Source organism: Tursiops truncatus, chromosome 18 (assembly GCF_011762595.2).
Source record: "Tursiops truncatus isolate mTurTru1 chromosome 18, mTurTru1.mat.Y, whole genome shotgun sequence".
Taxonomy (NCBI): Eukaryota; Metazoa; Chordata; class Mammalia; order Artiodactyla; family Delphinidae; genus Tursiops; species Tursiops truncatus.
This window is the reverse complement of record NC_047051.1, coordinates 73207235-73233995: the sequence shown is the minus strand read 5'-3', so window position 1 is coordinate 73233995 and position 26761 is coordinate 73207235. Positions and strand designations below refer to the sequence as shown.

The window sequence follows — 26761 nt, the reverse complement described above, 5'->3', positions numbered from 1 at the left end:
ATAACATAAATGGTTCTCAATAAACAGTAGTCACCATTTTGCTTTGATGAGCTAAATGTGAATAAATCCTGTTATTAACTGTACTAGTAGCTAATGGCAAGGCTAGTTTGAACTTCTCAAAAGAATTCATCTTTCTAGGCTAGAAATGGACTGTGTACTCTATATTTTAGGATGGCCTTTTGTTGTAATGTTATCACGCAGGCTACAGAGAGATACCTCCAGACTTGTGTCAGCTTTCTTTATTCTGAGGCAGTAAAGAGAGACCTCTTAAAGGATGGTTCTCCATGGCTGGTAAGAGCAATGGCTGCTTAGCAGAACCACAACTGAATGACCAAAGGATGGGTAGATAAAGGTTTAAACACTGATTAGCCCATGGAACTTGACTTAAAAAAAAAAAAGTAGGAATTCAAAGGAGAACCTTTCTAAGGATAGGTTTATCCCATTAATCAGATTCCCAAATGAATCAAACGTCTTTAAAACATAATAATCGCTAACCCAAGGTGTACAGGTTTTGTGGGATAATTATTTTATATGTGAGGGCTCACATTTTTTCTAAAGACCATAACTATTGAGCAGATAATTGTTTTCTAAATGTAAGTATTAGAGATTCCAAGGGCATATCATCATGACTGACATTTTGGATATTAAGTCATAATAAATTATTAGAGATAATTTTTAAAAGGAAAAACTTGAGCTTTTGTGAAATTGAATGCTTACATTTCAAATTTAATTTGATGTGATAAGGGTTTTAGAAAGATGTATTTCAATCAATTGTTACCTAAGTGCATACTACAACACTTTTCACAAATTTTCTTTCAGTTCTGGGTCCCAAACTACTTCAGACAGGACACTGGGACTTTCTTATTTATCAATCAGTATCTAAATTCAATATTTCTGAGAAGAGACGCAAGAACAGCTTTCAAGGAAGATTTTATCACCTCTCCTTAAATCACATTTCAAATGGCTAACACGGTATTGCATACAGCACAGTGAGACCACGTGACCCACAGTCAAGACAGGGAGACATGACTTTAAAATGAGAAAGAGTCAGGAGCACAGAACTTCGTATCTAAGGATGATTTGGTTACACGATGTATTTAGACAAAGCCAGGGAGCTAACTACGAAGCTGTACTGAAATGTGTTTGTGAGAACCTGTCAGATGTCCAGCTCTGTACCAGGGGTCACTCCTTCAACAGCAGAAGCTGTCTGTCAGGAGCTATTGGCCTGTGGCAGAGTCCCAATTACCAACCAAGAGTGAAGTCAGCCAGGGACTCTCAATTAGGGAATTGTAACAATGTTTTCTTTGGGAACAAAAGTGGTACAAATACTGATGAAAGCTTATATTTGCTACTACCTATGTTTCTTAAGTCTATCACTTCTGGGGGAAAATTGAGAAATCGTACCACTTTGTATTGGTCTTTGAAAAGAACTAGGAAATTTTCCATAAATTTTAACATCCATCACCTCAAGAGTTTATCAACTTTAACATTTATCATTTTATCTTCTTCCTGTTTACTCTGTCACTTAGCATTACTTCTTTATAGAGATTTTTTTGTGTGTTTTTTTTGATTTGTCAACAACATGGGATAAGACTTCTTTTACTACGACCCGGTGAGAGAGTTCATAGGATCAGGGTAGAGATCTTTGTCCGCAAGGATAAAATCCCATGTCTCTAGATTGACCTTAAGCAATCAACATAATACTGTTTCTTTTCATGACCTTCTATTATTCAGGAAAAAAATTATCTTTCTTGCTTAAGTTTGTAAGGCATTTTATATGTTGGGTTTTGCTCTTTCTGTCATTTGAAGCCTGTGTTATCTGCCTGTTCGTGGGAGCTGTCTCAGCAATAAGCTCTCATTCTAGGGAAAAAAACAAACTGTGCAGTAATAGTTCATTTTGTCATCACAGATAACAGATCACAAATGAGTGGTAGCGTCATAATGTATGAAAAGAGAATAATTCCTAAGGATGCTCATTTTAGAATGATACTAAAAAGAGAAAGGCAAGCTTCATTAGCGACTTTGAGAATTACTAGTTCCTGCTTCTATATGAGTTTAGTAAAAAGACAGTAAATAATAGTTTAATATCAATATTGTAGACAGTCTTCAAACTTTATTGAAGTTTGAAATACATATTCAGAAGCAAGAGTCTGATTTTTACGATTCCACTTTGGTAGCCTGTGCTGTTTCACTATGTGATGTAACGTGCACTACTACGTGTGAATTTAATTCCTGGATCTGCCATTCACTGTGTGAACACACTTAATTTGAGAGCTTCTCCTCATGTTCCTTGCCTTCTAGCTTCTAGTTGGCAAAACAGGAGAATAAACAACATATTTACCTGTTGTGATGAGATGAGATGAATGAGATGAACACAGGTTACTGCACAATGCTTTAAAAAAAAAAAAAGCATTTTTATTTGAAAGCAGTATATGAGGTATTTAAAAGCAGAATTTTGAAGTATACTTAGACATCTGTTTGTAACTGGATTTGTTAAGTAGGAGCCCTTTGGCCTGGAGGAAATTATAACTTTACCTCTCAAATACTAATGACTTACCTGTCAAGTGAAAATAACAATCACACCACCACCCAGAGGAGGATTCCATGAGACTGAAAAGTGTGTACAGCACATATTCTTGGATCTCAGGACTCCACTGGCATTGATGGCCATTTATTTATATATTTATAAAATTTATTTATTTATTTTTGGCTGTGCTGGGTCTTTGTTGATGCGCACGGGCTTTCTCTAGTTGCGGCGAGCGGGCTCTACTCTTCGTTGAGGTGCGTGGGCTTCTCATTGCATTGGCTTCTCTTGCTGCGGAGCACAGGCTCTAGGCACGTGGGCTTCATTAGTTGTGGCGCATGGGCTCAGTAGCTGTGGCTCGCGGGCTATAGAGCGCAGGCTAAGTAGTTGTGGCACACGGGCTTAGTTGCTCCGCGGCATGTGGGATCTTCCCGGACAAGGGCTCAAACCCGTGTCCCCTGCGTTGGCAGGCAGATTCTTAACCACGGAGCTACCAGGGAAGCCTAACCATTTATTATTGCATGAATAAAAGTTGATGAATCGATTTCCACGTAATTAAAATGATTTCCTTCAAGCTGAAGAGTAGGACTAATTCCAGTCTCAGTGTTTCCTAGAATAAGGTTGTGGGTCTAGTGGGCAGCTGCAGATGCAGACTGGGATCTTAGGTGGTAAGTCTTGGCTAGACATTGCTTCTGGATTCGTCAGTCATTGAGTAGTAACTGAAGCCACAGATATGGATGAAATCACCTAGTAAAACACAGAGAGAGGGGGAGAGAGAGAACAAATCCATAGGAGCACATATAGTAAAGGTCAGAAAGATGAAGGAGAAAATATGTCTTTTCCCCTGAAACAAAAGGGATGGAACTAGGGGTTGGGTACAGACACAGCCAAAATTTTAGCTAGGAAGAGGGTAAAGAATTGACATATTTAATTATCTCTACATTCTCTGATGCAAGGTTTAGGTTAATTGAATGTGAGGAAAGAACAGAAATAAGGGCAGTCAAGGAACCAGCATCAGTGATGACTATAATTCATACGTGAGAATAGGAGGAGACAGGTTAGAAAGAGACATGGGCCGATGGTTGGGGGAGATCTTAGCTGTTAGAATAACATTTATCTTCCATCCCTGAGGGAAATAATTAGATGAAAACAGAGCCTTGAGATCTTAAATTGCTCGTGGAGTGCAGGATAAACAGTAGGGAAACTGGAGTCAAGGAAACCAGTTAGCAGGCCATTGTGAGAAGGTGGCCTGAGGGTGACTTCTTGGGCGGGGTATATTCTAAATGGTCTGACCCTTCTGGTCTTCCTTTGGCCACTCCACCACCTTGAACCCCATCGATTATCTGCTTCTTCACATGGCTAGCAACTCTTCATCCTTCAGTTCTCAACTCAGTTATCATCTGTTCAGGGTAACTTTCCCTGACGCCTGGTCTAATCTTATTTTATTTTATTTTATTTTGCGGTATGCGGGCCTCTCACTGCTGTGGCCTCTCCCGTTGCGGAGCACAGGCTCCGGACGCGCAGGCTCAGCGGCCATGGCTCACGGGCCCAGCCACTCCGCGGCATGTGGGATCTTCCCAGACCGGGGCACGAACCCATGTCCCCTGCGTCGGCAGGCAGACCCTCAACCACTGCACCACCAGGGAAGCCCAACCTGGTCTAATCTTAATATCCCTTCTCAGCAATGTCATAGCACCCTATCAAGAAACTCACCACACTCTACTGTAACGATTCATCCGCTCGTCTTTCTTCCCCACTGAACTGCGAAATTCCTAACAGGCAGAAACCATGCCTCCTTATTCCCTGGCATCTAAACACAGAACTTGGAACATTGTCAAAATTCAATGAAGGTGAATGAATGAATGAACGAACAAGTACATGTATACCGACTAAATACTATTAACATAAATAACAAAATCATAAAGGAAACGCAGACAGAGCATATTTAATAGCAAGCTATGTGAAAATGGGTCTTCTAAGAAAATGAAGGGTAATGAATGAACATTTTTGGCAGCAAAGGTCAATGAATTCTTGTTAAGCCATTCCGGCCACGATCTGCATTCAAACCAGCAGTGTGCCTCTGGCAGTCACTTCCACGCGATTCTGTGAAGCGCTTAACAGGTGCACTAAGCCTCCCCCTGCCAGCCGAGAGCCAAGGGGTGAGAATGGAACGAAGGTGCTTTTCTTTTCATGTGATCTTTTAACAGAACAGGCTTTTCTGTGAAAGGATTGAATCAGCCTGACCTTCCTGCAACTAGCGATGTTTTACAGTATTTTTAAAAAATGCCACCCGAAAGGCAGTGACTTTTTTTTTGCGGTACGCGGGCCTCTCACTGTGGCCTCTCCCGTTGCGGAGCACAGGCTCTGGATGCGCAGGCTCAGCGGCCATGGCTCACGGGCCCAGCCGCTCCGCGGCATGTGGGATCTTCCCGGACCGGGGCACGAACCTGCGTTCCCTGCAGCGGCAGGTGGGCCCTCAACCACTGCGCCACCAGGGAAGCCCGGCGGTGATTTCTATATGGTGAGGCTATGCCGATAGTCACACCAAGTCAGTGATTTCACAGAATCGGTCTGCTAGCAAGTTGTCAGAGCTTAGCTGTGGTCTGCCGAAGATGACCAGGCAGAAAACTCCTGTGTCTTTTATCTAGAAAAAATGTAAGTTTCCTAACTCTAAAAGCATCATTTATTTTATCATTCCTCCATATCCGGGTTTTTCAAACCTAGGGATCATGTGATCATGACCTAGTCACTTACAAATATAGAAATGGATCAAGTTTCATGAATTTTCTCCTTTTACCTCTTTTTAAAAATTTTTTATTTTATATTGGAGCATAGTTGACTAACAAACAGTGTTGTGTTAGTTTCAGGTGTACAGCAAAGTGATTCAGTTCTACATATACATGTATCTGTTCTTTTCCAAATTCTTTTCCCATTTAGGTTATTCCAGAGTACTGAGCAGAGTTCCCTGTGCTATATGGTAGGTCTTGTCGGTTATCTATTGTCAGTACAGCGGTGTGTACCTGTCAACCCCAAACTCCCAATCTCCTTTTACCTCTTGACCACAGTTCACTGCTCTTCCGTGAGTTTTTTAAAAAGCCCACTGCAACCCTTACCCTGATGTCTTTAGCCATTGATGGCCTCAGTCACAGTTTGAGAAACATCATTTTACAACACGGAGGAAGCAGTAAAATTATAGTCTAGAGAGTAAGTTGCTGTTTCACTGTTGTATCGGTGTTTACTATATTGCCTATTTTATTTAATCCAGCTGATCAATTCAGTCAAATTTCAGACTCTTTTTATCTGTGTCTTAATAAACTTTATCTTTCAACTTCTTTTGGTTTTGTTCTATGTGTGCTGTGGTAGGGGTGGGGTTAGTGATGGAGACAAAAGCAGGACCACAGACCACGTGAGCTTTGTCTTAGGATGGAAGTATAGACGGTAAATGAGGCTTTAAGGTCATCTGGCTTCACGTTCTTGGAATTTTACCTTGATATTTGCCTTAGTCGTGCATCCATTCAACAAACCTTTTGTAGCACTTACTGTCTGTCTAGTTCTGTGCCAGGCGATTGGAGATTCAAAGATGAAATACAGGTTTCTGTCAGAAATACGTTTATCACCTGGGAACAAAGACGATGTGAGAAAAATTATGAAGTAATTATTTTGAAAACAATCAACCTACTCTCTACGTTTCTGGATCTGAGCTAAACTGATATCTCAGTGCAATAAACTATTATAAGAAATGTAACAGGTCTAAATTCTACTTGATAGAAAAATAAATCTCGAGTCCCAGTAGTTGCACTACATTTGTGAGTTGAGCTTACCTTTATTCTCCCCATCCCTGAACTAGTCAAGGATTCCTTCTTGGTTTCAGACCCTCACCTCCTTGGAAGAACAATTAGAGATTCTTCTCTGTGATGCTCTGTGCGTTTGAGGACTTGATACCTTGATAAGTCCACTCTGTTCATCTTGGTGTACACGCTGCTATATGCTTGGACTAGGATTTATCTCATTTCCTCATTGTTAAATCATAGTAATGAGTAAAAGACTTAAGAAAGCCAGGGTGTGGGTAACTTTAAGTGTGATTCAGTACCTATTTGCTTGCCTCCTGGGGGTAGCTGGAGAAAGAGATTGCCTTGGACCTGATACCATCTGCTAAGAGTGATATAAAAATGCACATCAGAAGAAAGGAATCCAAAAGCGTAAATAAGCCCTTAAATATTTTCAAGAAAGAAAATTATAAATAGGTCTCTTTCTGGGAAAAGATTTACACTTTCCCTTCTAAGTTGTTTCAATGGCTCCTGCTTGAACTGTGATATGAGATCTCTAAACTGGTGACTGAAAATACACAGAAAGTTACTAGCAGAACTGGAAATTTTAGCAGGAAATGAACAATGAAGAAAAGAGAATAGGGACAAAGCGTGGTCTAGTTTTCACTTGCTTTTCAGGTCACATCCAGCCAAACCAAACTACATTTGAAATTCTCAGGGATGATTGTAGATTCCATGTCAGTTTCCAATACCTCCCCGTTGGGCCTGGGCTCTGATGCTGCTGTGCCCTGAGGGACATAGAGCTGCACGTGGTCGTCAGGAACTCTGTGACCCTCAACTGCCACATTACCTTTCTCACCCTCGGGTTCCTCCAGTTCGTGTGAGGTTTTAGTGCCCAACTCACTAGATTATAGTGCTGATTACATGAGATCGTGTAAATGCCGGTGTGCAGATGAACTTAAATGGTAGCTGCATTAAATTTCAATCTGAACTTGTTCTTCCTGTTTTCTCTTTCTTCACTGTATCATCCAGTCTCGGGACTGCACTTACTGTCTTCGTATGAAAGACACCAAATCCTGTAATCGACAGCATCAAACTTCTCTCCTGAGCTGCCTTCCTTGCTGACTATTCTTCCTTGGGTAGAATACCCTCACATCCCATTCCATCTGTTTAAATGATTATATTTACCCCAAACCAGCTTCGTGTCCCATTGCTTCCTTTCCTCTTAACGACAGAATTATCCTTTCCAGGTGCCTAAGGTCAGAACCCTGGTGTCACCTTCCTAGCTTCTCGGTCCACACCTGCTGATTTTCTATGCTGTACCAGGCCCTGTGTTAGCACAGAGACACACAGTGATCAACAAGCCAGACATTCAAACTCCACCTTCTTTACTGTGTTCCTCCACTCTGCCTCTGTCACCTCAACTTCCCTTTTACCCTCCACTGCCATCACCATAGTTCAAGCCTTCAAGTGCAGCAGTAGTTTCAGCACAAACGTTTCCACGTTTCAGTGCGTCCTCCACACTCCTGCTAGACTGGTACCTCTCAGCCACATCCTTGCACAGAATTTCCAGATGTTTCCTGTCTGCTCTAGCAGTGGGCACAGACTCCTCAGCCCTCTATTATGGACCAACACCACCTTTCCAGTGTCATCTCCAACCCAGATCTTTGTAACTCTCCTATCCTGGTTCACAGCGGGCTTTTTTATTCATTTGCTTTGGCTCAAATTTCTTCCCTCGACCCCCCAAACCATAAAGGAACGTCTTTTTCTCCACTCCTAAAAACTTTGCCCATCTTTAAAACAAGCTCTATTATCTTCCCTTCTCTAAAGCCTTAACAGAGCATTCTTAGCCAGGGGCTGAAACACTCACTCATTCTCACCTAAGCTTTATTTCATGGGAAGAAAATCTAGGAATGTTCTCACTTATCAATTAGCAGGTTTTAAAGTTGAAAGTGCATTTATTTTCCTTAGCTTCTCTGCAAAATTCTGAATAGACAGTTCAATGTTTCCACTGTTCATCTCTGACTCTCTCCATGCATGCATAAGTTTGTATATGTCTATTTTTACATATATATTGATAGATAAAATTCAGAGCATCATTCTGCTTATATAAAAAGCACAATATATTTTGGAAATTTCCTATCATGTATTGAGACCAGCAGGACCCTGTGGGGTCCCTGGGCACAAAAGTTTTTCTGTGTTCCCTGCTTGCAGGAAATAGGCTTCATTCAGCCTCCTTGACCTTCTCTGAGTTCCAACAGGCAGGTTCAAACAGTTGCTAATCAGGGAAGCAAGGGGATGCAGAGACAAGGGAGGAGCAGTCAGGAAACAATAGTGCAGCCTTGGGGGCAGGGTCCTGGTTCCCCCTCAAGGGATACACAGAACAATACCTTTGAGCTTTTTGCAGATACTGAAACCCCTACCAGGTGGGAGAAGTCAAGGGCATGCTGCCCACAAGCACGGAGACCCCAGACCGGTTGGAACCAGAAGGTTGATGATGCCGACTCCCAATTACCTCCCCACCAACCCATCAGAAGAATGTCCACGAGTTGATCACTCCTACTTTGAACCATTCCTATGAAACTCCTCACTAGCCCCTCCATGCTGGGACACAGTTTTGAGGGCATTAGCCCACTGTGGCCCCCTTTGCCTGGGAAAGCAATAAAGCTATTCTTTTCTACTTCATCCAAAACTCTGTTCCCGAGATTTAATTTGGTGTCAGTGTACAGAGGCCGGATTCAGCATCAGTATCATGTATGCACGTAAATAATTACTTGTAAAATCTAAGTAAAAGTGATTTGCTTCTTTAGCCCTCAACACTTCTACCAAAATAGCTGAGCAGTGCAGATAACACATAGGACTCTAAAGAAATCTACGACTCTCAAATAAAGATGGTCTTAGGTCCTTGCAGTAGTTAGCTCAGTTTTTAAATTCACCAAAATTCCACCTGAACTTTTTTTTTATTTTCCAGAGCTAGGTTGTGATTTTTCTCAACACAAACAGCAGTAGATTGGGGAATTAATTAAGGGAAACCTAGAATGTCTTCTCCTTCATTTCGCTTCGCTTACAATGCCTGCTGGGTGGATGGAGGTGGCACTGTTAAGGAGATTATTTCCCCTTAGGGTGTGCAGAATATAACACATGTTGTGATTAAAAGGCCTAAGGGATTTATACTGAGAAAAGTCTCAGTGATGACCTAACCACTAAAGAGTGTTCAAAGAAATCAATTGCAATTAATCCTTCCAACTGGTAAAAAATGAAAAAAAAAATGATACCAATTTTTTTTAAAAAACCTAAAATTAAAAAAAATATAGAGAGAATGATCCTAAAATATAGTCTGGAAAAATGTCATAAAACTAACACATTTAGAGTTACACATATATAATTTCACATGTGATAAATTAGCCTCTGGTACTTTTCTACATTTCTTTGAAGTAGATTTGTTCCTGAAAAGTTTGCATTGAGAATATTTATAAAGGTTGTTTTTTGGGGGAGAGATATTCTAAAGCAAAGCACCATTTTTGGCCAATTATCGAGTGCAACTCAATACCTGTGGTAAATTAGTTTGTGATCACTTGTTTCCTGCTGCTTAGAAACAAATGAAAAACTTTGGTATTTCAAAATGTTAAAATGTTTTTAAAATTGCTTTTTAAAACTCTTCAAAATACGTTTTAAAAATCTTTCCCTGAATATACCCTTCCCTTCCCTTCAGCAGGTAAACATTGTCCATGGTTTCTGCCCACCTCTATTCTCTCCTTTAAGATATCTCCCGTGCTGGCTTATTTCCCATGGAAAGTAATCTGGGGTTTGATCAATATCTGTTCCTGTCATCATAGAGTTATTTCAGGGATGTGGATGGTACTGCCCAGCCTTGAGGGTCGAGTTCATGCCTCTGTTCACAATTCAAGTCTGAAGTTCATGTATGAAGCGGAAGGTAGATGGAGGAAGGTTTCTCTCTCTTTTGGAGCACAACACCCCAAAGTTCTTCCTTACAGTGCTGCCGGACCGTGTGACAGTCACTGATATCTAGCTAACAGCGCTATTTAGAAAATATCAAAACAAAGCTCTTCAAGATGGTTTTCAAGGTTCTTTATGATGTGGCCCTGCTTGCTGTTCAGCATCCTTTCTCCCACCATCTCTCTAAAATGCTGTGCCCCTCACTCCCACCTTCTTAAGGCACCACCAAGGCCCCACCTGTGCTCTTTGCATGTACTTTTCATGTACTTTTCATTTGGCCTCAAACGTTCTCCAACTATGTTTTCATCCTTTCTGATGAATCCCCAGGGCCCTTGCCTCCTCCATAATGTGGGTAGGGATCCTCCCCACCTGGCCCCCATTATATCCCTGAAAGTCTACTGTGTTCTACTTGTCTCTTTAATTTCTTTACCCTCCACCCATATCTGCCATGAAACCCCAGAACCCAGACTGTCACCTGACACCAAGAAAGCACTTACTGAAACTAACACAACGTTGTTAATCAACTATGCTCTGATATAAAATAAATTAAAAAAAAATAAACTGCATAATATTTTATGAAAAAAAAGAGAAAGCACTCACAAACACCCTATGAATGCTATAATGAATTGATGCATGTGTGAGCAGATAAAGTTATAAATGAGTGAAGCTCTGAGCCCACCATGGATTTTACTGCATTTCCCTCCCGCTGGGATTGATCTGCCAGCCCTGAAGTGTGTGCTTCTGCGTGTAGACATGCTTTGGATATGGAAAGAAGTGTTGTTTGTTGGGCCCCATCCTTAAAAACTTCCCTCCTGAGCACAGGCTCTTGCAGCTGTGACTTGGTTTCACAACAGAGGATCTTGTAGGCTGCGTCGTCCAAGGACCCCAGGAATCATGAGCTGCACAGCCGGCCCGACCGTACACAGAGGCTCTCGCTTGTCACTGATTTTTGAAGAAAAGCCAGTTTCCCTTCCTTCCTTCCTAAACATTTACATTAGGGCACATCCTTATCCTTGCATGATAAACTCCACGTCAGGGGTAGCAGCTGCAGAAGCTTACCCCTCTTGTCTCTCACGTGGCCCTCTGCATCAGATGTTCTTCATGCTTTGAAGTGTCAACGAATAATTTCCAGAAAGTTAAATATATCTACATGCACCCATATAGAAGGAAGATGTTCAAGGATTTTATTCAACTCATTGATTAGTGAGGGAACCAGGAAGATGGTGAAGCTGGATTCAAAAACATTTGAGGGAGAGGAGTTTGAATACATCCTCAGGAAATGCATGAAAAAAAGCAGAATATTAGAATGGGATATGGGTAAGTTAAGTACAAAAATGATGAATGACCCACAGGGCAATAAAACAGAAATCTTTTGGGTTGATTTTACTACTGAACAGAAATCTGTGGTTAACATGCAACTTCATAGTGCCTACACTGTAATCAAAGAGGACCAAACAACAAAGTCAAATGTGTTAAATAAACATTGGACGGGCTTGGTGAACAATAACCCACTATGATATAGAAAGGGCATGCCACTCATCTTTTTTCTTTATTTCCAAGTTTCAAATAATTTTCCTTAATAGCAGTTATCCTCTTTGACAATTTGATGGAAGCCATGGACCACTCAATCACAGCATTACGTGCACTATTTTCGGAGGCCTGTGATCTCCCTGAAGCCCACGCATAGGTGCCCAGTGGTCCATGAGCCGAAGAGTGGGAGCTCCTGGCCCTGACTCTCCATGGCTGAAACACGTGCATAAGACCACCAGGATGACCGTATGTGTTGGTTTTCCTTTCAGGGGAGCGTGTAGGATATTCCTTATAAACAAGTGGATTCAAACGCCAGCGGATTTAGTCAGCTAACTCCTCCAGTCTTCGGGGCAGTAGGGAAGAATCTGGCACTACTGCATCAGCCTGCCATCCCCAAACAGCCACCACTGCCTTGTGCTATGTGAGGCATGAAACCAGTGGAATTGCAAGGCATCGGCTCAAGAGGAAATGTGAGAAATTCTAGGTGAGATGATGTGAAGCTGTGAGTAGGAGGTAGGGGCTGAACTGTCGTGACATCAAGCAGATAGGGAGGACTCTGTGCCCTCTTCAATGGACAGGGCAAAAAAAAAAAGCAACTATTTATTATTGTTGTACGATGCTGTTTCTTATTTTTCGATAAATACCTTGGGCAACTCTAAACTGAATAAAAAAAGCTCTTTTTCAATGAAAATAAGGTACTGGGTTTCCATTTTGCAGGAAAGTTGATGATGCACTTGCAGGATTGGATTGTTTTTCAACGTTTACCATCCGTAGAAGGGGTAGGAGCAGGGCCGATATGATGCCACCAACAGCTCCTGGACCAGCATCAACATCTACTCCCAAAGTTATTTTTATTTTTGAGGCTTGACCCAAATATTATTTAAAGGCTTTAGAAAAGGTCCATTTTATATTATTCAGTGAAGCATGTTTCGTTTAGATCAGGAACCCCTGTTTCAGTTAATTTCACTCATTTCTTTTTAAGTCCAGGTTTCTGTTTGAAGCTACGAAAAGAGAAGCAGGTTCATGCGTTGGCTCCATTGGCAGAAGAGTGTGTCAAAGAGTTAAATGGTTCCAGTTTCATGTTAGTGCCATCAGAGGCTGCAGAGGGAAAAGGAGTGCATCTCAGTAAGAGTTCCAAGTTTTCATCCAGTTCACAGAATCAAAGTAAGACTTTTGGAAATTAATTCAGTCAAGGGTGGCACATGATTGCATTGTATTCTTGCAATGTATTCTTGTTGTTTTTTGGTTTGTTTGTTTTTAGTGATAACGCTATATAAATTTTGGTCAAGCACAGCATTGTGGTAAGACTATGTTTTTACTAAACTAAGAAATCTGTGAACTTGGTTGCAATGTACATATAATTCATAACTGGTATCCAAATAAGTTCAATAGTTTGAATACAGGATGAGAATGATTTTGCTGTATTCATCCGTAGATGCACGACTCCAAAATGGGAATACAAAAAATATGTCAGCATGGCGGTTCATTTGCTATACATCATTATTCAGGTTTTGAAATGTTTGAGCCTTGAAGAATCCCAGTTTAATATCTAAAATGGTATTGAACTTTGGCGACAGGATCTTTTATATTTTGGTTGCAATTTTGTTCAAAATCACTTGAAAATCTTTAATCACATTATTTGATAACTCGAGTAACTCGCCCCCCAAAAAAGTCAGCTTCTGAAGCTTTTAGCAAATCATGATAATTCAAAACAATGCTTCTGAATTGGAAGACATTGTACAGTGTTCTATAACAGCAAGGGATGAACCAAACACATTAAATGGTGAGAAGTAGAAGGTATTTAAGATTTGAATGTGATATTCTATAATTACATTTTGAAATAAGTTGATTTACCATAAATATTATTTGATAGAGCTCCTATTTTTAATTGAGAAAATTAATACTTTGTAGCAAATTAAACTGAGAAGGGCTATAAATTTGCAGCATCTAAATTTAATTCCCCTAAAAAACATTCAAAAGAATGTTGTGGGGCTTCCCTGGTGACGCAGTGGTTGAGGGTCCGCCTGCCGATGCAGGGGACACGGGTTTGTGTCCCGGTCCGGGAAGATCCCACATGCCGCGGAGCGGCTGGGCCCGTGAGCCATGGCCGCTGAGCCTGCGCGTCTGGAGCCTGTGCTCCGCAACGGGAGAGGCCGCAACAGTGAGAGGCCCGCGTATCGCAAAAAAAAAAAAAAAAAGAATGTTGTGAAAATATCTGTTGAATGAAAGTATCCTAAATGGAATTACCTGGCAAATATTCAATCTGAAATGTTCACATATGTTAATATGAAAACAAATCAGAAATGAGTATATTATTCATGTAGAAGAATTTATTTTCAGATTACCAGCTATCTCAGCTCCTATAAAAAGTGTGTTTTCTCATTTCAAAATATCAGGGGCATAACTTATATTTCCTTGTTCTGACAGCTGAAGAAACTAGAAGCAATGACACTGCAGAAGCAACAAGCACATCTAATGCCCAGATCTTGGTTTCTAATACCATTGTCTAGGAAAAGGAATCAGGGAGGGCTCCCAGGAGAACTGGCTGAATTTATGACAGGGGCAGGAAATATACATGATGTGCCTGTAGCATCTGGTGGTGCGACAAAACAAAAAGTGCAAAAACTCCCCAAACCCTACATGGATGGGGGTGCCAGAGCGACACAGGAACCACAAAACGGAGCTCTCAATGGCCCAGACTACAACAATTTGAACAGCGACATAGACTGGGACATAACCCGAAGTATAAAATAAACATCCAAACAGCTATGAGCTCATACTCATATAAATAAATGACAAAATAAATAAGTAAATAAATAAATAGGGGAGAACAGACAAATATGCAAATAATTTATGTGGATATGCTACCCTCAAGGAGGTGGGGCATAACCTCCCTCTGCTTAAATATGGGCCGTGAAGAGTGACTTCTCTCAAAAACGGACGGTATGGAAATAGGGAGAAAAGTAACTTTCCAGCGGAGAAACCTGACAGACCCGACCTCAGTCCGGTGTCAAGGTTGGCATCACCAGTGATAATTCATGTTGCCAGCGTGTACGTTTGATATGATACAAGAACGGACTTTACCTCTGTGGTCTTCCTCCCTAAAACACATTATCCCAGTCAAATCCTGGGAAAAAACTACTAGACAAATTCCAACAGAGGGGAGTCCTACAAAATATTTGACCAGTCCTTCTGAAGACTGTCAAGGGCACCAAAAACAAGTCTAAGAAACTATCACAGGGCTTCCCTGGTGGCGCAGTGGTTGAGAGTCTGCCTGCCGATGCAGGGGACACGGGTTCGTGCCCCAGTGCGGGAAGATCCCACATGCCGCGGAGCGGCTGGGCCCGTGAGCCATGGCCGCTGAGCCTGCACGTCCGGAGCCTGTGCTCCTCAATGGGAGAGGCCACAGCAGTGAGAGGCCCACGTACCGCAAAAAAAAAAAAAAAAAAAGAAACTATCACAGCCAAGAGGAGCCTAAGGGTACATGAGGATGAAGTGTTATGTGGCATCCTGGACAGGATCCTGGACTAGAAAGAAAACATTCGGTTAAAACTAGGGTGATCTGAATAAGCTATGGACTTTACTTAGTAATAATGTACCAAGATAGGTTTATTAATTGTAACAAATGTACCGTACTGACATGAATAACAGGGGAAACTGGGTAAGGTGGTATATGGGAACTGTTTGGACTATCTTTTTAATTTTCCTGTAATACTAAAACTATTTTTAAAAATAAAATTTATTTTAAAAATAATAAAAGCACGAATACAAGGGCACAAACGTTACCTTTCACTTTGGGCTCCAATATGGCCCGGCTATCACTGGCTGTATCCCCACCTCATTTGAATGGAAGGTCCCAATATTTTGTACATTTATTTCAAGACCATAGATGTGTTTCCACTGAATTTCAGTCAGGATTTTTCCCCAGAAACAATCCTGAATCTGTAAAAATACTACAGTATGCTATGATATTGAGCAGTCAAACCCCTCAATAAGTGAAAACTTTGTTTAAAAAAACAAAATCAAACATCATCCACAAGGAAGAGCCCATTTTAAATTCAGTAACTATAAAATAGTACTTTGGAAAAATTGCTGGTCATTTTATTTTAAAAATTAAAAATAATACACTATTAAAAATGTCTTCAGAAAAAGTCACACGTATCAGTGTTCATCTCTGCAGTTTTTTTTAAATGCTACACTAAATGCTGCCATTTTTTTCCTTCCAAATAAATATTTTATACATACACCCAACCATTCTTGTAGTTGTGCTTGTTCTCACTTCCCACTCTTGGTAATATTCTTTTAATCATTCAAAAAGTTACCTCGGACTTTCCTGGTGGCACAGTGGTTAAGAATCCACCTGCCAATGCAGGGGACACGGGTTCAAGCCCTGGTCCAGGAAGATCCCACATGACGAGGAGCAACTAAGCCCGTGCGCCACAACTACTGAGCCTGCGCTCTAGAGCCTGCGAGCCACAACTACTGAGCCCACGTGCCACAACTACTGAAGCCCGCGCGCCTAGAGCCCGTGCTCCGCAACAAGAGAAGCCACAGCAATGAGAAGACTGCGCACAGCAACGAAGACCCAACGCAGCCAAAAATAAATAAATAAATTTATAGAATAAAATAGAAAGTTACCTTTTCACCTTAGCATGATGTGGTGCTTGTTCATCTTTATAACCAGTGAAGGTTACCACCCAATAGAGCAGAACTGGCAAAACTGATTGTAGGAGGGGCCATAATTTAGAACAAACCTGTTGGAAAAACTGCTCTAACAGTAAAGGTGAGGGTAAGTGCTGGAAATCAGACACAAAAGACCACACATTGCATGCTTCTGTTTACATGAAGTGTCTATAAAGGCAAATATATAAGGAAAGATTGGTGATGCCTGGGCCAGGGGGCAGAAATGGATATTGACTGGAAATGAATACAGAGGATCTTTTTGGGATGATGGAAATGTTCTAAATCTGGATTATGGTAAAGTTCACAGAATTCTGTCAACTTACTAAAATTCATTGAGTCATACACTTAAAAGGGTAAATTTTATGGTATGTAAATTATACCTCAATAAAGCTGGTTTTGAAATGATGCTTATCCAGATGGGGGTGCACACAGATCACCTCAGCCAGTTTGGTGTCATCAAGATGAATTTCTAAACTTGAGAATTAATATGGTTACTTTGCCTCAGAATCTGCTCCGAGGCAGCACTGAATCTCACAGGAGGCAAACTGCCACCCTCCTGTGTAGAAACAAATGTGTTCAGGGCCCTTAATCCATGACAGAAACTGTGCAAAGTACTTCACAATGAATAAGCTCTATAGCGAATTTAAGAAATTAATTATTCTGGGTCTTATAATTACTTCCTCTTTCATTCTGCGATTACTCCTTCATTTCTACCATTTCTGTTTGACAACTTAAAAAAAAATAACCTATCTTCCTTCTTTTCATAGTTTAATGTCAGCTAGAATTTTAGATGTCCCTTTTCTTTTCATTAATGCAAAGTTCCTTTCCTTTTGTACCTGAGACTGCTGAGTTCAAGCAATTAGTTGTTGAAAAAGCTATGAAAATTTTTCTGTTTCCAACTGAACTGAAGATCCTAACCTGTGAATAAATAAATGTCATTGATGGGTTAGAAATCAAGGAAGAAAGACTACAATGAAAACGTTGCTGCAGGAAAGGGCACTCTTTAGCAACCCTTAATGCCTGGGTATTTATGGAAAGTATTCATGAATGTAAAACAAGGGTATTGTTCTCCTCTTTGTATGATTTGGGGAAAGGACCAGAAAGGAGCCAGTTAATTAACAAAAAAAGAAAGAAAATTAAAAAGTCCAGTGGTGAGAAATTGAACATATCAACCATGAAGCTGTGTTAATTTGATAAGTGTCTTAGTTCAAATGTAGATCCTGGACACTTAACAAAATGGTGACAAAATAATTAGGAATGAAGGCATATTATACACACATTAGTAGCTGAAATGAATACAGTATAAAGCTCCCTTCAGGAAAATGTTTTTTGCACAGCACAGAGCAATTATGCATAGACTTGATTTTATTTCCTCATTCAAAGAGGATCTGGGAAGAATGACAAGGAGCCTTTCTAGTTCGGTTGAGTTCTGAAGCCCACAAGCCGAAGTAGAGAAGGAAGAGAAGGTTAAAGTGGGGAAGAGAGGGATGTGGAAAACTAACAAATGAAGAAGGATGTGCACAGAGCCCTGCGTTGTAGCCCCTTCCCTTCTCTTCTAATTTTCTGATTCTCTGCTTTGACTCTCTCTCCTTCTCACCTTTATCCTCTCACATTTGTGTCCCCTTTAAGATTTTTCCCTAGTCTCTTTGTATATTTCACCTTCACTCTTTTCTTTCCTTCCTTCTCAAAAAAATATTCATTAAGGCAAGAAAGCTCTTGAGAAAAAAGAAGATGAATGGTTTAATTTTTGTACCAAATTCAAAAGGTGGAGACAAGGAAAGGAAACCAATGCATCATGTCTTTATAGCTCAGACAGGATGGCAACCTTAGGAGAAAATAGCAAACCAGGGGATAGAAACTGAGGCCTTTCATGGAAAAAGGTAATTCATTACAATACCTATTGTTCTGAGGCTGGGTGTGCGAAGTGATATTTGTACAGTTTCAGCCAGGTAATTGGGTTCTCTTGCTTTGTCTCCTTCCCTTGAGGAGTTTAAATTTTTCCTTTTATAACTATAATACAAAGATGAGTCAGTGGCCCATTTTGTAAAAAGTAGATTTTTTTTAACACAGTTTACAGTGTAGTTAGAAATGAACAGTCTTCTCTCGTGCGTAAAGCGTCCAGGGAATGCATTTAACTGCTAATTTTGAAAGAGGAAGGACAAAGGTGACTATATGCTTACACATCAAAGTCATTTCCTTCATCAAGTCATTTTATATTATCCAAACCATCATTTCACTTATTGCCCTCCAGCAATCCCTGTTGCTCATTATTATTATTCATTATTATGATGATGTGTTCATTATTATTTCTATTCTTATTACTATTATGTGCATAAAGCAATTGAAGTGAAATCATTTTTGCCAGGTCATTCATGTCATATTTTCTTAGACCTGAAAAGATCAATCCCTTCATCTTACAAAAGAGAAATAGAGATGCAGGGAAATTAAGTGCCTTGCCATGTCACATTGCTAATTAGGAACAAATTTGAGACTAGAAGTCGGGCCTCCTAGAGTGCTCTGGCCACTAGATCATGCTGCCTTTTATTTAGCCTCACGATGATCCAACCAGCATGGAAATACAGATATTTCATACGTGTTTGCATTCTTTTTAACTAAGTCATGAAGCAGCGAACGCTTGCATACAAACTACTTTGGAGGGTGTTGACAAGTCCCAGAGACGCTGTAAGTTCTAAGGTTAAGGTAGAGGTGGTAATTCAAGGCCAGCCTTAAACCATACTAAAGCAGCCCAGTATTTCAGGAATTGGGACAATTTGTCGGGATAGCGGTTAGTAACAGATACCGGGTGAGCATTCTCAAGGTTGGTCCCATCACTCCTGTCTTTCTGACAGCAATTGGCTGAATGCAACCAGCATTCTCTTCTTCATTTCATCTTCTCATTCCTTATTAGAATTCAGATTTACTTCAAAGCAGGGAGCCTCCATAATTATCCTTTATTTTTCTGAAAGATAAGATCCTGATCTCATACACTGTCCCATTAGGACACACAGACTTTGAGGCAGGCAGTGGGCAACTGTCTGATACCTTTTCCATGGTCCAGCATGAAGGTGGATGCAAATCACAAGTATGGCCAAAAAAAAAAAAACAGAAAAAAGAGCCAATCCTTATTAATATTCTTCATAATCAATCTTCATAGTCAGAGGTGTTTTATTTCCACGATGTTTCCTGGACAAAACTCATAAAAGATTGCACAAAGGCTGATTTTCTAAGAGAACAGTTTTTATTGCTTCTCTTTGGTGGCTTCAAGCACATGATCTAATCTTTCTGTGCCTCTTCTGTGAAATGAGGCCAACAACAGTACCCTCCTCAAAGGCCAGTTGAGGTTTAAATGAGTCAAAATTCAAAACGTTTAGCGTAGTGACTAGTGCACGGTCCATCCCCCCAAAAAGAGCTGCTTAATATTTTTCCCAGGAAAAATACTAAAGTTGTAGATTAACTATCAAACAACTTTTAGAAACCATCTTGTTAGAATAATCTTTCCCGGTTAGCCATGAACAATGCACCAACAACAGGGAACAGTCTGTATTGTTCATAAGAAACCCAACGGCCTTCCACCCCCAGGTTTTCTGTGCTGCACTGATTTTCATTCCCACTTGCACAGGGTTCCACCCCTAGTAACAGGCATATTTGAGCTCAGATTTTGCTCTTTCATCCTCAGCCCTCTGAGGCTCTGGGAGATTCACGGCTCTCACGTTTGAAACCGGGGTTCCTTGGAAATATTTAACATTTGGGTGAGTTAGCTTTACTATGGAAATTAATACTCTCACAGTTTTATTCATTAATATTTTAATATGTTTAAGATGAGACTCAACCCAAACCAATTTACTCAACCCAAACCAATTTCCAAATCAAATCTGTCCCTCCGTAATTTGATTTGTTGGAACAGAGAACAAAAGCATTACCAACAGGGCAGTTTGAATGAAATTATAATTAATTAGGCATATGAATGCACTAACTAATTTTGGATGAGTAATTAGATGACTAATTATGTCGAAAACAGAACTGTGTGCTTAATGAGATAACCATGGCCAATTCTACCCACTGAGAATTTTTTCTATTAGTTAAACTTTTGATTGTTTTTGATGATTCAGGGTCACCTGTGGCACAATTACGTCGAGGAGTGATTTGAGACTGTTTTTTTTTTTTTTTTTTGAGGTACGCGGGCCTCTCACTGTTGTGGCCTCTCCCGTTGCGGAGCACACGCTCTGGACGCGCAGGCTCAGCGGCCATGGCTCACGGGCCCAGCTGCTCCATGGCATGTGGGATCTTCCCGGACCAGGGCACGAACCCGTGTCCCCTGCATCGGCAGGCGGACTCTCAACCACTGTGCCACCGGGGAAGCCCTTGAGACTGTTTTGACTTGCAATTTCCATCATACACCCACAGTTAAGGCCTCTTTCCCAAACTTGTGTCTATAATTGTAGTCTTCGGATTTACTGATATCCCATTTCTTTCCTTTCACACCCTCAAACGCATACACTTTCCCACCACCATCTAAATCCCAAGACAATTGCTTTAAGTTTCTAAATATAGCTCTCGTTCATTATTGCTGCTTAGGTTTGGGATCTACCCAATGATAAATTAAACAAGAAGAGAAATGACCCATTGATCAGGCTACAGATAAATCTTCATCCATCCTGGAGTCGTATTTGCACTGGAAGTTTCTCCTTTTAAAGGGCTCTGTCAGAGACCGGCTCAGATCAGAGGCAACCTTCAAGCATTTAGTAGTTCCGCTTCAGGCAGCTGGTTCTAACTAGCACCTATTTGGCAGAAACCTACACTCAGGATTTCTGGTTTTAAGTTCAGACCAATATTTCATAGCAATTGTGTTGTCAGAATTCAGGTCAGGAAGATGGCAGATGTTAATTGAAACCAAAGAAGCAAAAACAAACTCCTTTTCCTTTTCCTTTTTATCATGCAATTGGCAGCTCTATGCAAATTCTGAACACAAAGTAAACTGTCAGTGGGTGAGAGACACACGGAGTAGAGGAGACCTTCTTAAGGTATTTTGATGTCCGGTAAATACCGAATTGATTCTAAAATCAGACAAATAATTAATGGTGGGAAAAGGGATGGCTTTTGTATGTCAGAAAATACCACTGTTGATTTTCTTTATTCTAAAAAGCAAGCTGAAAATCATCATGGTCTCAGGTTTTATGAAAATGCCTTACCTGGTCCATATTATTCAATGAGCCAGACTGTAAGCTCAGTCCTCAGAGAAAAACCATTCACCTGGGTCTCTGCTTTTTTCCTAGACTTCAAAAGGATTTCCCTTTGAGAAAGTGTTACATCTGCAGAAAAATTTGTATTCGTGCCTGGAATCTAAGTAGAGTCGAATCTACTCTATGGTTAAAACCCAAGACTCCCCATTCTTTTATGATAAACGCAAAATTGCAGGAAATATCCTATGAATCTACGTGAATGTATCTGTTTTGGGGTGGATTTGTGTACATGTAACTCTCTTTACATTTGCCCTGCCCTTCATCTGTTTTTATAGTTTCAAAAGGCAAAGAAAAGACCCAACCCTGAACGTCTTCCTGATAAAGGTTTCTATCTTAAAAGGGAATTATGACTCTACCATAAAACCACTTGAATTAGCAATTTGCAATTCTTCGCATTGTTCAGGGCTCAGTATACTGAAATGATGATTTTTTTCACACCGAAGAAATTATTTAAAAATTATCTGCTGTATTCTTCAAATCAGTAACCAATTATCTGCCAAGCATTTGAAGATTATTAAGTGGCACTACCTGTCTGATCAATATTTTGTTTCCATGAGACCAATAAACTACATACACCCCTGGTTGCTATATGGCTCGCTTGTTGACCCAACATTTCTGCAGAGTCTGACCTTCACCACCAGGCAGTTCTTAGGTCTGTTGTGTGATAATCTTATCTGGTTTTTGCCACTTTATTTTGGCTATTTTTGCTGACCTTTTCCTTGCCCAAGAAAGCTTTCAGGAATTTTGGTTCTCCACCTGAGGATACTGAAATATTATTTACCTTAGATTAAGCATTTTGGAAGGTCTTGCTCAAGGAGACGCATCACACTTCCACATCCTGCCCGGAAGAGGTCACTTCAGATGCCCCAGTTTATCCTGTCCTCGTTTCCATGTAGGAGGTGTCACACTTCAGGAAAACAGAGACCCTTTGCTTCTGCCGGTTTAACCTAAAGAGCAAAAAATAGAAGCCCTCTCTGTAGTTTGCTTGTTCCTCAATGAGAAAAAATCAAAAAGAATGCTTTGAAAGAGAAATTTAGACTCTACAAAGATCTTTACGTGGAAATGAAGGCCACATTTGGAAATTCACAGAACAAAATCCTAAGAATTGTTTTAGCTTGTCCTCTTTTCATGTTAACTTTTCCCCAGGTTTGGCAAAATGATGCACTTTGCTTTAGTTAACAGTTTGCCCCACTTCCAGAAGGCTAGGCATTGTTTCCTTCCTGTGTTAGAGATTTATTAGAAAAACTGATACTGTGTCAGAGAAGCTGAAGATAGAACAAGACAAAGGGAATCAAAATAGTCACTTGTTTTTGTTTTTTAAAGGTGTTACTTTAGAAGCCAATGATCAACACGCTTTTACAACCTTAGGATATTCTGTCCCCTGTGCCTGCATCTACGTAAGTGCTGAACGTACCACGGAAAACGGAACGTACCACGGAAAACGTACCACTTGACACTAAAAATGTTTACTTCGTTTAGTCCACTACTACCAATGTAAATGGCTTTCCCTAAATCAGGGATTCTGTTACACAGTCCTGAACTCGTTCAATTCAGTTAAGTCAAAGCTAACAATTATCTACTGAGTGTTCCTCACGTGAGCTGAGCATATGCTTGGGCCCACAGAACAAAAATACAAGCAATTCAAGAGAAAGAAAAATTCGTTTGCATTTTATTACTGACCAAGAGTGAACTTAACAGTAATTTATGTTGGTATGTAAATGTATGCTCAGTGTATATGTGTCTTTATGTGTGTGTACGCTTGCGTGTATGTGCACGTGTATGTGTGTGTTACGTGTTTGCTGAAAGCATACACTTTCTAAAACACAAATAATTCAGGTTGATTTCCTTTTTTCCCAAATCTAAAGCAAAAATGCTTTTGAATTATTATGTTTGGTTTAACTTTTTCTACATCTGATTCATGTGTTGCTTATTATAGAATTCTACCTGGTGAAAGAACTTGTGTTGAGAAATCTATTTCCCTAGATTTCTGGTCTGATACAGTACACATTTTGTCAAAGCAAATGCGTCAGACTCATAGAATAGACTTTACATTTTGCCCTTAAACTGACTAACTGGGATGTCTATGTTTGTTTGACTTGCTAGTACCTACTTTTCTGTCCTTTGTGGAAAGGATGTAAGTTCATATTGGCCACAGAAATTAGTGTTTCAATAGAGTTACTTCTGTACCTAGCATACCACGTAGAGAGCAAAGTATGTCTTCACTGCAGGTTACTTACATGGGCATCCACTGAAGTAAGTGTTCTAACTGCAATGGAATTCTTTAGCTACGTTTCAATGCACATTCATAAAACAACTAGGCTTCAAAGAAATGAACTGAAAAAAGTCAAGATAAGGGCATCACACTTTGGCTTTCACCAAAAGTTTTCAGACACAGTTGGCCAGTGAATTCTATTGTTTCTAAAATCATTTAAACTAATATTAGAATGACTCTTTATTGTGTTTTATTGCTTTATAGTTTGTGGTGATATGATAAAAGACCGTTAAAATATACATGGGTAAATTCTTCCTGATAACTTATTAACTACTCCCCAGTTAAGCTAACATAGCCCTCAGAGGCTCTTAGGTAAAAAATAGGTGTTAGGTCGCTTTTGTCCTGCACAGGATCCAGGATTGTCACATGAGGCCCATGGTAGGTAGGTACTGCATGATACTCAGGGGAGGATGGTACCCAGAGCGAAGGTGTTGTGGTTTCTTAAAAAATAAAATCGGTAATTGGCTCTACAGTATTGAATCTCATGAATTGACGTGTCTAAGAGTCCACTGTCGGTTCTAAACTAAATACGGAGAAAGAGAGAAAAAACAAATGTGGGGCTGGTTTCTGCTTTCCATCCCTGGTTTTGCACAGACCTTAACAAGGCCCATCCTCGCCCATCCTGTGTAGCAGCTGAGGATTAAGCGTCATCCCTGCAGTTTTGTGTTAGCATACCCCACCTCTGTCCATGCGTGCGAGTCATTAAGAAAGACTCGGTCCGAGGTCAAGTGTCAGCGCAGCTGTGGAGGTTCCTCCAACAAGGTAAAAGCATGATTAATTCAAGATGGCTTACACTTCTCCATTGGTTCAGGCTGAGAACACATGCAGCTGGGTCACAGCTGGGAAAGCACCTGGCTTCCCATTCACCCAGAGCTGAGTCCTACCCTTCCTCATGGGTGAGGTAAGGGGAAGGCTGGGAACAAATTTCAGAATTTGAACTCTTCCCTCCACACCAGGTGGCTACATAACAAATACCATCCCATGTAGGTCTAAGGTATCCGTTTTTCACCAGGAATTCTTCCAAGCAGTGGTATGTAATGTTACTTCCCTCACACCTCCCAGATTGTTTAAGCCCATATATTGTGAATGTATTTAAAATAGTTCAAAAATATTGACTTTAGAAAAATGAAATCTTACCGGCAATTCTTGTCAGTTGAAATAAAAAACTTAAATCTTGTATTTTTAAATAAGTTTTAATCATGTTTTATAAAAACAGGAACAGGAAAAGTATATAATTAAAAGATTTGTTTATGACCCTGTATGAACTTAGCCAAGAAATCTGAAAGAGTCTGAAGTAACACGGCTGCAGTGGGGTCAACCTGAAAATCAAAGGAATTAAGTGAACTCTTAAAACATAAACCAAGGAAACGTTTGAGAGCAAACTATCCCAGATCTGGAAATAAATTACTTAGATGAATCTTAGAATTGAGCATCCCAGGAAGGCTTGGCATCGGGAGAAATAGGTAGTTCCTTCCCTCAAAGAAGCAAACGATCTAGGATGGGAAAAATTAATGTGCATAAGTAATATAATGGAAAGAGAGGAATTAGTAGTCAGAACAGGGTTGTTTGATCTGAGGATAAACTGTATCTGTGCTACTAAGACTAAATTATGTGAAATAATTCAAATTAGAATACTGACCTTACTATATTTATATCTTTTTTTTTGTTCTTACTAGATTACTGGTTTATTATAAAAGGATATAACTCAGGAACAGTCAGATGGAAGAGATGCACAGGGCGAGGCATGGGGTGAGGGTGCAGAGCTGCCATGTCCTCTGCAGATGCTCTACTCTCCCAGAACCTCCTTCTGAACCCTGAAACTCCTATTTATAAACTTTAAAATAGAGCCATAATACTACGATTTACACTGGTGTTATTTATTGAATGGTGTGAACATTCTACGGTAAATCAACTGTGAGGTAACACAACAGCTATTACAGTACCTATTTTACAAGTAAAGATACTGAGGCTCATAGAAGCATGGCAGCTCTACTGGGTCATTCTAAAGGGCACTATTTACACTGTACCCATCAACTGACCTTCTTGAGATACCAAAGCTGGCTAATGACAGAGCTAGATTTTGTTGGCAAACTTCAGTACATGGGCATTCGAGTCACGTGGACCCTTATCAGCTGAATGGCTTTGGTCCTGATGATTGTCATTGTCATCACTTATTTTCTTTGTGCCTCCATTTCCTAATCTTCAAAACAGGATAATAGCGCTTGTTTCACACATTTATTGTAAGGATTAATGGGTGCAGAGCACTGAGTACAAAACAGACGTTCAATACATAGTGGCAGTTACATAAATGTTACTATGTAAGGACTAATGTCTATTGATTTCTAGGTGAAAAATCTTTCCAGGACATCAGGCTTTTTTTTTTTTTTTTAACATGGGCTGATTCCACCATATAAATATATCATTTAAACAGATATTTTATGTGTAAACACACAAAGATACACAGACTCACACACACACAATAAACTCACATACACATAACTTCAAAACAAATCTATAAGAAAGAGTTTTCCCAGTTGGAATTTTTGTTGTAATCTTTACTGAAGAACAAAAACTCTCCTGTTATGAAAGCTTAAATATTATTCCATTTTCCTGAGTAGTCCAATCATGAGTTATATAAATTGCTTTCATTAAATTACATAAAAAATAAACTGTGTAACAAACACCTGAATTAGTGTGTAAAAAAAAAAAATTTCCTTTAAGAACTATGTGATAATGGTTTGGCTTTGTTTAGAAAACTTCTTCAAGTTTAATTTACTTAAACCAAAGA

The 26761-nt window shown here is 40.1% G+C and overlaps 1 long non-coding RNA gene across 1 annotated transcript in view; it reads right to left on the bottom strand.

Moving 5' to 3' along the window:
• The window catches only part of LOC109547619 (uncharacterized), a 63933-nt gene extending 57920 nt beyond the window's left edge, over positions 1-6013 (bottom strand). The window contains exons 1-2 of the long non-coding RNA XR_012327773.1: positions 2558-6013; positions 2342-2392 (exon numbers count right to left, since the gene is read on the bottom strand). This is a non-coding gene — a long non-coding RNA (uncharacterized lncRNA). The remainder of the gene's footprint in view (positions 1-2341; positions 2393-2557) is intronic.
• Between the last annotated feature and the right edge of the window lie 20748 nt (positions 6014-26761).